Genomic DNA, 7,896 nt, shown 5'->3' with positions numbered 1-7,896 from the left:
CAATCCTTGTGGGATACGACCTTGCTTCCCTATGTTGCAACTTGTAATACCCGGGCTTTTGATGACGTGTTTAATTGCTTGAGTTTGAGTAATTAGGGTTTAGATCCCTTGTTTGATTTACTTTGTAAATAGATGAGGAGTTATATGAAGTTTTCTTGTTATTTTTTTTAAGATGTTGAGATGTTCTTTCGATGATGTGAGAATGATGTGGGATTTTATATCCGTATTTGAGTTTGAGTATTTGAATAATTCGAGATAATTATTTGAATGAGAACGATGAACTCGGAAGTGAGATCTGAGTCCGTTAAGACGTTTTTGAAAATTTTGACTTTTTGACGATGAATAGTAAAATACTGCTATTTCGTCTTTTTGTCGACTTTCAAAATATTACGTGCACGTCGTCGAGAAATATTCTTAGTTTTTCGATACAAGTCCAATAATGAAAGTTTTTATTTTTGGACGACGAGTGAATAGTAAATCGGGATTTCTCGATAAACGAACCGAGCTCGTTTATCAGAATTTTGAGAACGAGCTTGCGTTTTCTATATTTATATAGAATTACGAGTGCAATGAAAGTGAGTAGAGGTTGAGAGGGCGAGTAACAAAGAGTATGGGTTGTTAGTTGTTAAAACGAGACGAGACGAGATATTTAACGACTAACGGGTTAATATCCTAAATATCTAACCTACCCTACCCCTAACCACCCCCAAACCTCCCAAAACCCCTTTCCCCTCACTAACTCACGCTATATCAGCCCACACCACACACACAACTCACATATTCACACACACAACACCTAAAACACACACTACACACGCCATTTTCCATTTAAGCTTGGACGGAGCTTTTGACCTCCGATTTGAGCACCGAGACGAGCGCCGATCATCTTTTCGATCATGTATCTAAGTAGGTAAGATCTCTACCTACGTTTTGATGGTTTTATTTTCGATTTTCGTCGACGTCGAAAAACGTCGATTCTCGACTTTATTTTGAAACGACGTCGGATCGTCGTGAAATTTTAGTATGTTGTTCTTGGGTAGATGTTGAGCATGTTTAATGAAGGGAGTAAGAACGAAACGAACCGTAGCTATGAAACCCATGAGGGCAGCCCCGTTTTTCACATATTAGCTTGTCTTTCGATTTTTGTTTGATCGTTTTGACTTGATATTTGTGCTTAGGGGTATGCTAGGATCGATATATATTAAATTCGTATTTTTTCAAGCACGAAAATTGTATAAGTTTTTAGAGCATGATTATTTAAATTCGTGAAGTTTGGGACGTTGCATAATGAATATTATTGCGTATATGTGTTCTACGATATCACATGAGCATGCAAATTGATTTACAATTTATGGATGATAATTGGTTGAACGAAATTAAAACTGGAATTTACAGCAGTTTCAAGCTTATGTTTCGATGAGTTTTCATTGCTTGATAACTCTGAAATTTTAGTATGTTTATCTATGATATGTGTATTTCGTCGCTACAAAATTTCATGTCTTTTGGATGATGTTTGCTATTTTAAAGATATTTTGAAAAATCCTTGACAGAATCTGTCAACTATTGGTAGACTTCACAAAAACGTTTATATCTATTAATCCATGAAGGATTTTGCATCACCGTTTTTTTTAAACGAAACTAGACTTCAATACTTTTCTAAAAACATAAGATTTCGATTTTTATGACCTCTGAAACAGAGCAGTTTATTATTTCAAAAATGCCCTGTTCTGCTGTCATATTTGTCCAACAGTAAAAGTGTATGAGTTTCATTGTTTATTTGGCAGATCATATGAACGTTTTCTCTTGTGAAATTTTAACCAAATCTTCAAGGATACCTTTAGTTTTGGATGATTAAATTTGATGGAATTTTATTAAGGTTTGCCTTGGTTTCTAATGGCCTAAACAAAATTGGCAGAAACTGTCAATCTTTGACAGCCTGCACTAAAAGAGCAATATCTCCAAAAACCTTTAACCTTTTTGGTTAACTACTATTTTTAGAGTGAACTACACTTCATGAAGTTTTGAGATCAATTGGTATGAGAGTTTATGATGATTGAGTTGGTTGTTATGAATTTTTAAAGATGACACAAAAACAGCAAAACTTTCTAGAAAACAACTTGATTATATTTGTTTTGATGGATGATACGATATGACTAAATGGTGTGAGTTGTGAGAGTTATGATTAACGCACATAAATGTTGGTATCTGACACTCGAACAATTGGTGTCGAGTATAAATGATAGTTTACTGATAAAGAGTTTTGATGATTTTGAATTGTTTGGTTTGCGTTGAAAAGAAGTCAAGATGCTAAGTTTTGAGTCGAGAGACGAGTTCACGTAGTGAGATTCACGCGTTGAAATCTCGTGGCTGACATTATATATGAATAGGTCATGCCGAAATTTTTAGTGAAATTAGAATTTGAGCATAGTCAATTCTTGTTGACCCGTGACTCAAATACATGCCTAATGGAAAGTTTAACTTTCTAATCGGTTAATTAGACGAGATGAGAGCGAATAGATCTGCTAAGAAAGTGGACTTTTCGATGTGTTAAATATTTCTTTTAATTGAAGCGCTGCTAATTATAACATAAGGATGTTATAATTAATGAGTAATGACGAGAGATAATAATTGTTATATTGATTAACAATCAAGAGAGATGAACATTAGAGATACTAATGTTTCATAAAAGAGATTAGATTATTAATCGAGGTTTCTTTTATAACTTCTCACCAATTCTTCATAACGATGAAGGTCCTTTTGGGAAGTAACGACTTGAGGGAGAGAGTGACGTTACTCATTGATACAGAGACACAACGAGGTGGGCATTACTTTTACTATACGTATATAGAGATCCCCTGCGTGTCGTAGGCCTCTTATACGAATGAATGCATGAGATGATTTAACTGTTAATTTCAGTTTTATATAACTATCAAACGAGTTTAATGCTACCTTTGAACAAGTTATTTCGTTACAAATCTTTGAACTGGAAAATATTACAACTGTTGTCTTGCCATAAAATGTTTAAATTTTAGTATGATATCTATCTGCTTTGGCTTTGCCAATGATGCAATCGAATTCGGGTCCTGAGCAGTTGATAGCTATCCTGCCAGGGCTAGTGTACACCAGTGACCGTGAGTCATCTAGCGGGTTGGCCGGTCAAGTGACCGTGAGAGGTGGCCACCTCTCCGGCACACAGTTCCAGATATGATAGATTACAAGAGAACTTAGTCTGATCAGACGAACTTTAAGAATCACAAATGAACTTAGTAAGCTTGGGCCTTTTTAGCGAAAAACTCCCTTGCTGTACTGATTATGATGGCATGACAATTTATAGTTTTGAAGCATGTATTTTTATACCTAGGCATACGTGCCCACTGAGTGCTTTTGTACTCAGCCCTGCATATGTTTTCTAAATGTGCAGGTTGAGCTGATGTGATGATGGTGCTGCAATGAGCGGAGTCTCCAGGGTTGTTAATAAATAGTTAACCTGTCTAGAATATGTCTTCATACATATGTCTAGCTACTTTCCGCTGCAAGATGTTGTTGATGTTATAGTATGTTATGTCATACTTTGAGTCTTAAGAGAATGGTTGCATATGATGTATAACTTGATTAATGATATTAATTAACTTTTATGCAGTCTTTCATAGACTGTTTTCAATTGAGTATTAATGAATAAAAATGACGAGTTTTATTAAGATGAGTAAGTTTTACGGCTATAAATAACGCCCCTTTTCTTTCCCTTCTTCTTTAACCCCATCCCTAGTCGTGGATCACTCGGCCTAACTATCCCTAGTTAGGGCGGGCTGTGACACAACTACACCGTATACTTGCGGCGTGGTGAAAATAATAGCGAACAGTGGCCGAAAATGATAGGGTGGCCACCGGAAATGACACGTGTCAATTTTCGACGTCGACGTAGATAAAAACCAAACACTGGACAAATTTGAGACGAAAATGGAAGGTTATGGCCGATTTTCGAAAATAGGTGCAATTCCAAATTCCGGAATACATTATGGATTTAAGGCAATTTGCCGCAAAATTAATCATATATTAAAAGAGAGGTGGTCTTGGGTACACTTGGGTATAGCGTACAACAGGGTTGCACCTTTACTTAGACTTTGACCTGCACCCTAATTTGAACCCATATCTTGATCCAAACCATATAATTAACACTATTCTAGGTACGGATCAACCCGGTTGTACGGTACACCCGGGCAGGGGCGGAGCTAGGGGTGGGGCAGGGGGGTCACTGGGCCCCCCTGGAATTTTCAAAAATAGTAGGGGTATTTTCATAATTTTATATTAAAAATAAAAAATATATAATTTTATCTACATTATTATGTTGAGCTATTTTAAACTGTAATTGGTATGTAATATTTAGAGTTAAGACGTTTTGAAGAAGTGAACACATAATTAATTTATACATATCATGATTGGATTGGATTTTAGAGATTTATTTTTTTAATTTGATATTGAAAGTTACTTTATCTTACAAAGTTTTATGAGATTTTTGCAAATAAAATCACAAACTATTTCAAATTTGTAATTTTAACATGACTTTTGACTATGGCGAATTAAATCACTATTTTTTTAATTTTTTCAATTACGTCCCCTATTTTTTTTAGATCGTCAGAGTGTTGAATTGTAACTTACGTGGATTAGTAAAGACGACACCGTTTTTGTGAGGCCTAAACGACGTCATTTCGTACAATTTCAATTTTTTTTCCAAATTATTTTATTGAAAAATACATCGTAACATGAATATTACATGGAGAAATAATTCACACAAACTTTAAGTTAACAATTCGACAATCGAAAAAATTGGGGGATGAAATTGCAAAAATTAAAAAAGATGAGTGATTTACTTCGCCACACTTTCAAAGTTACGTTAAAAAAAATTTGGACCCCCCTGAATCAAAAGTCTGGCTCCGCCCCTGCACCAGGGTGTACCAAAGATTTTGTGATTAAAAAAATGTAAAACATTAGTAACGCTTCATCTCCATCAAGATTTCAGTTTATTCATATTGTTGAAAAACATTTTAAGATGATTTTGTCCTTTTTTTAGTCACAAACACAATTTCCATAACACTGGGGCTCACATTCGATTGTGCATTGTTTGTCACTAGTTTCTGATCCTGATTGTAAGTGGCATTCGCATGCCCCAAACTCCAACACCTCTTTAGCGATACATTTTTGCGAGGCACACTCTGCATCACTCCGACACGCAGGTCCTTCAACAATAGTTCATAATAAAAAAAATTAGTATATAAATAGTTGAATGCAACATCAAAAAATTTTATTAAAATACCATATTCGCTGAAGACATATCTTAGCTCGTTGAGACAAATGCAAACGCCATCCAAGCATAATGGAGGACCTTTATTGCATCTAATTTTACAGTCCTCACGTAACACGCATTTTGCTAATGACATTTTAACTGCATTTATCCGAAAGAAGAAAAACATCAATTGTACAAAACATAAAACAACAAGTTGAAGAATATATTCAAGATTGAAGTCTATTGCTTAGAATACACACACACACACACACACACACACACACACACACACATATATATATATATATATATATATATATATATATATATATATATAGGGTGTGGTTCTAGAGAGAACTACATTATTTGTGAGAACGTGAGAACCATCAAATCTAATGCATCCATTGTAAAAATTAATGCATTCGCTGTTAAAATTAATGCACTCAAAAAAATAATAAAAATTGCTCCATTCAGGATTCGAACTCAAGATCTGCATTCATCCAACCAGATGATGCATCCACCGTAGATTTTGATGATCGAATGGCTGAAAATGGGCCTCCGTTCTTCTTTTATTTAGTGGTTCTTTCTTGAACCTCTCCCTATATATATAGGGTGCGGTTCTAGTGAGAACCACAATTTTTGTGAGAACATGAAAACCATTAAAATTACTGCATCTGCTATACAAATTAATGCACCCGCTATTAAATTTAATGCAATCCAAAAAATTAAATTTTGTTTTGCTCCGCTCAGGATTCGAACTTAGGATCTGCATTCATCCATCAAAATGATGCATCTACCGTAGTTCTTGATGATCCAATGGCTTAACATGGTTCTCCGTTCTTATTTTATTTAATAATTCTTATTTGAACCTCTCCCTATATAGATAGGGTTAGGATCAATGGAGAATTCTATATTATTCATTCTGAATAAGTCAATAACTTTATGAGAACCACATCTTTTCGTGAGAATGGAGAACCATGAACAAACACACAAGAGTAATTGGTAAATTAGCCAATTAATATACTTTTAGTTGAAATTAATACAACTTCATGCTTTCAGGTCGTTCCATAAAAATATATATATATATATATATATATATATATATATATATATACAAAATTTATCTTTAAAGCCTTATATGTTATTTGAATAATCTATAAAAACTACTCCCTCCATCCCAGCTTAAATGTCTTGTTTCTTTTCGGCACGGAGATTAAGAAATGTGTATAAAGTAGATAAAGTGGGTTGGTGGAAATTATTTAAATATTAAGTATAGAGAGAGAGTGTTTGCCAAAAAAGGAAACAGGACATTTCAAGTGGGACAACCCAAAAAGGAAAGCAGGACATTTCAGCTGGGACAGAGGGAGTACTATATTTATAAGTCTAATAAAATTTTCTACTTGAATAAAAAAGCAAGCTCAGAACACACTAGAGGAAGAGATGCTGACCATCAACTATCATCAACAAAAAGATGATCGCAAAAGTCGACTTTTGAGAAGCCATGTTAAATATTTTGATGATGAATGCTTACACTGAAATTGTATATTGAATAGTCTTTACTACATATTTATATAGTGTTCCAAGTACGAACTCCAAATATTTCATTAATTATTATAGTTAACTGTACATTCTATAATTTTCGTATTGACATATAGTATTATTTAATCAAGTATGGTGAATAAAGATCTTGTATAAAACAATACTGATATCCAAGATACATATTGATTCATTCTATTTATAAACATTTTCTTTATTTATGTTGTATAAAAACGCTTCAAATTATATTGAAGAAGAAAAAAAAAATAGTTAATACTACATTTCCCTTTGTTTCTTTTATTTGACATCTAACCTGAATGGTTAGTTTATGTATCTTGATTTTTTTTTTCCAGTGAAGCATATGTTTCCATATGTCGAATCATATGTTTCCATGTCGAATCGAATGAGATCCGGTGTCCCAACAATGGGTGTGAGTATCCTACTACTACATCTATTATTTTAATACTAATAAGTTTCTATAAAACATAAATTAATTTTATAATGTTCTTAATCATACTAAATTTTTATTTTAATAAATTGAAGTTCTAAAAATTTATGCGCAATAATTTCAAATTTATTAACCTTTAGTAGCGATTTTTTAACTAATAGAAGTGAAATTAAATGATGTAAAGTATAACCTAACTGGATGGAATAAACATTAGTTAATAATAAGAAATTTAAACTAAAGCATAAAAAGTAAATTGAAGCAAAATGATGAAAGAAAAAAATAAATTGGAAATGGGACATTAAATTATTACATTAAATTAATCTTAAGTGGTGTTGAATACTGTCTACCCAAAATTCATGCATGGTATAAACTAACCAATCATATTACAGAAAAAGTGTGTGTTTCATATATTCCAAGAAAAATTCATAATTTGCAACTTTTTTGTTTGGGGGGCTTAATATATAGTATTTATTATCATAATTAGGTGACGACCAAACTATGAATGGGTGCAAGTGTGCGTGTGTAGATGTAGTGGTAGCATTATCTTTAAATTTACTTGTTCATTCATAAAAAAAATACTTAATTAATTTTTATGGAGTTTAGGGATGTCAATCGGGTCAATCCACCGGGT

The 7,896-nt window shown here is 33.2% G+C and overlaps 1 long non-coding RNA gene across 1 annotated transcript; it reads left to right on the top strand.

Moving 5' to 3' along the window:
* The first annotated feature begins 419 nt into the window (after window positions 1–419).
* LOC131017644 (uncharacterized) lies at window positions 420–3,698 on the top strand. Its single transcript, XR_009099733.1, has 3 exons — window positions 420–910; window positions 2,752–2,818; window positions 3,422–3,698. It is a non-coding gene; the product is annotated as an uncharacterized LOC131017644 (long non-coding RNA).
* The last annotated feature ends 4,198 nt before the right edge of the window (window positions 3,699–7,896 follow it).

Source organism: Salvia miltiorrhiza, chromosome 3 (genome assembly GCF_028751815.1).
Source record: "Salvia miltiorrhiza cultivar Shanhuang (shh) chromosome 3, IMPLAD_Smil_shh, whole genome shotgun sequence".
In the NCBI taxonomy this organism is placed as follows: domain Eukaryota; kingdom Viridiplantae; phylum Streptophyta; class Magnoliopsida; order Lamiales; family Lamiaceae; genus Salvia; species Salvia miltiorrhiza.
The sequence above is the reverse complement of the archived record's forward strand: the minus strand, read 5'-3'. Positions and strand labels throughout refer to the sequence as shown.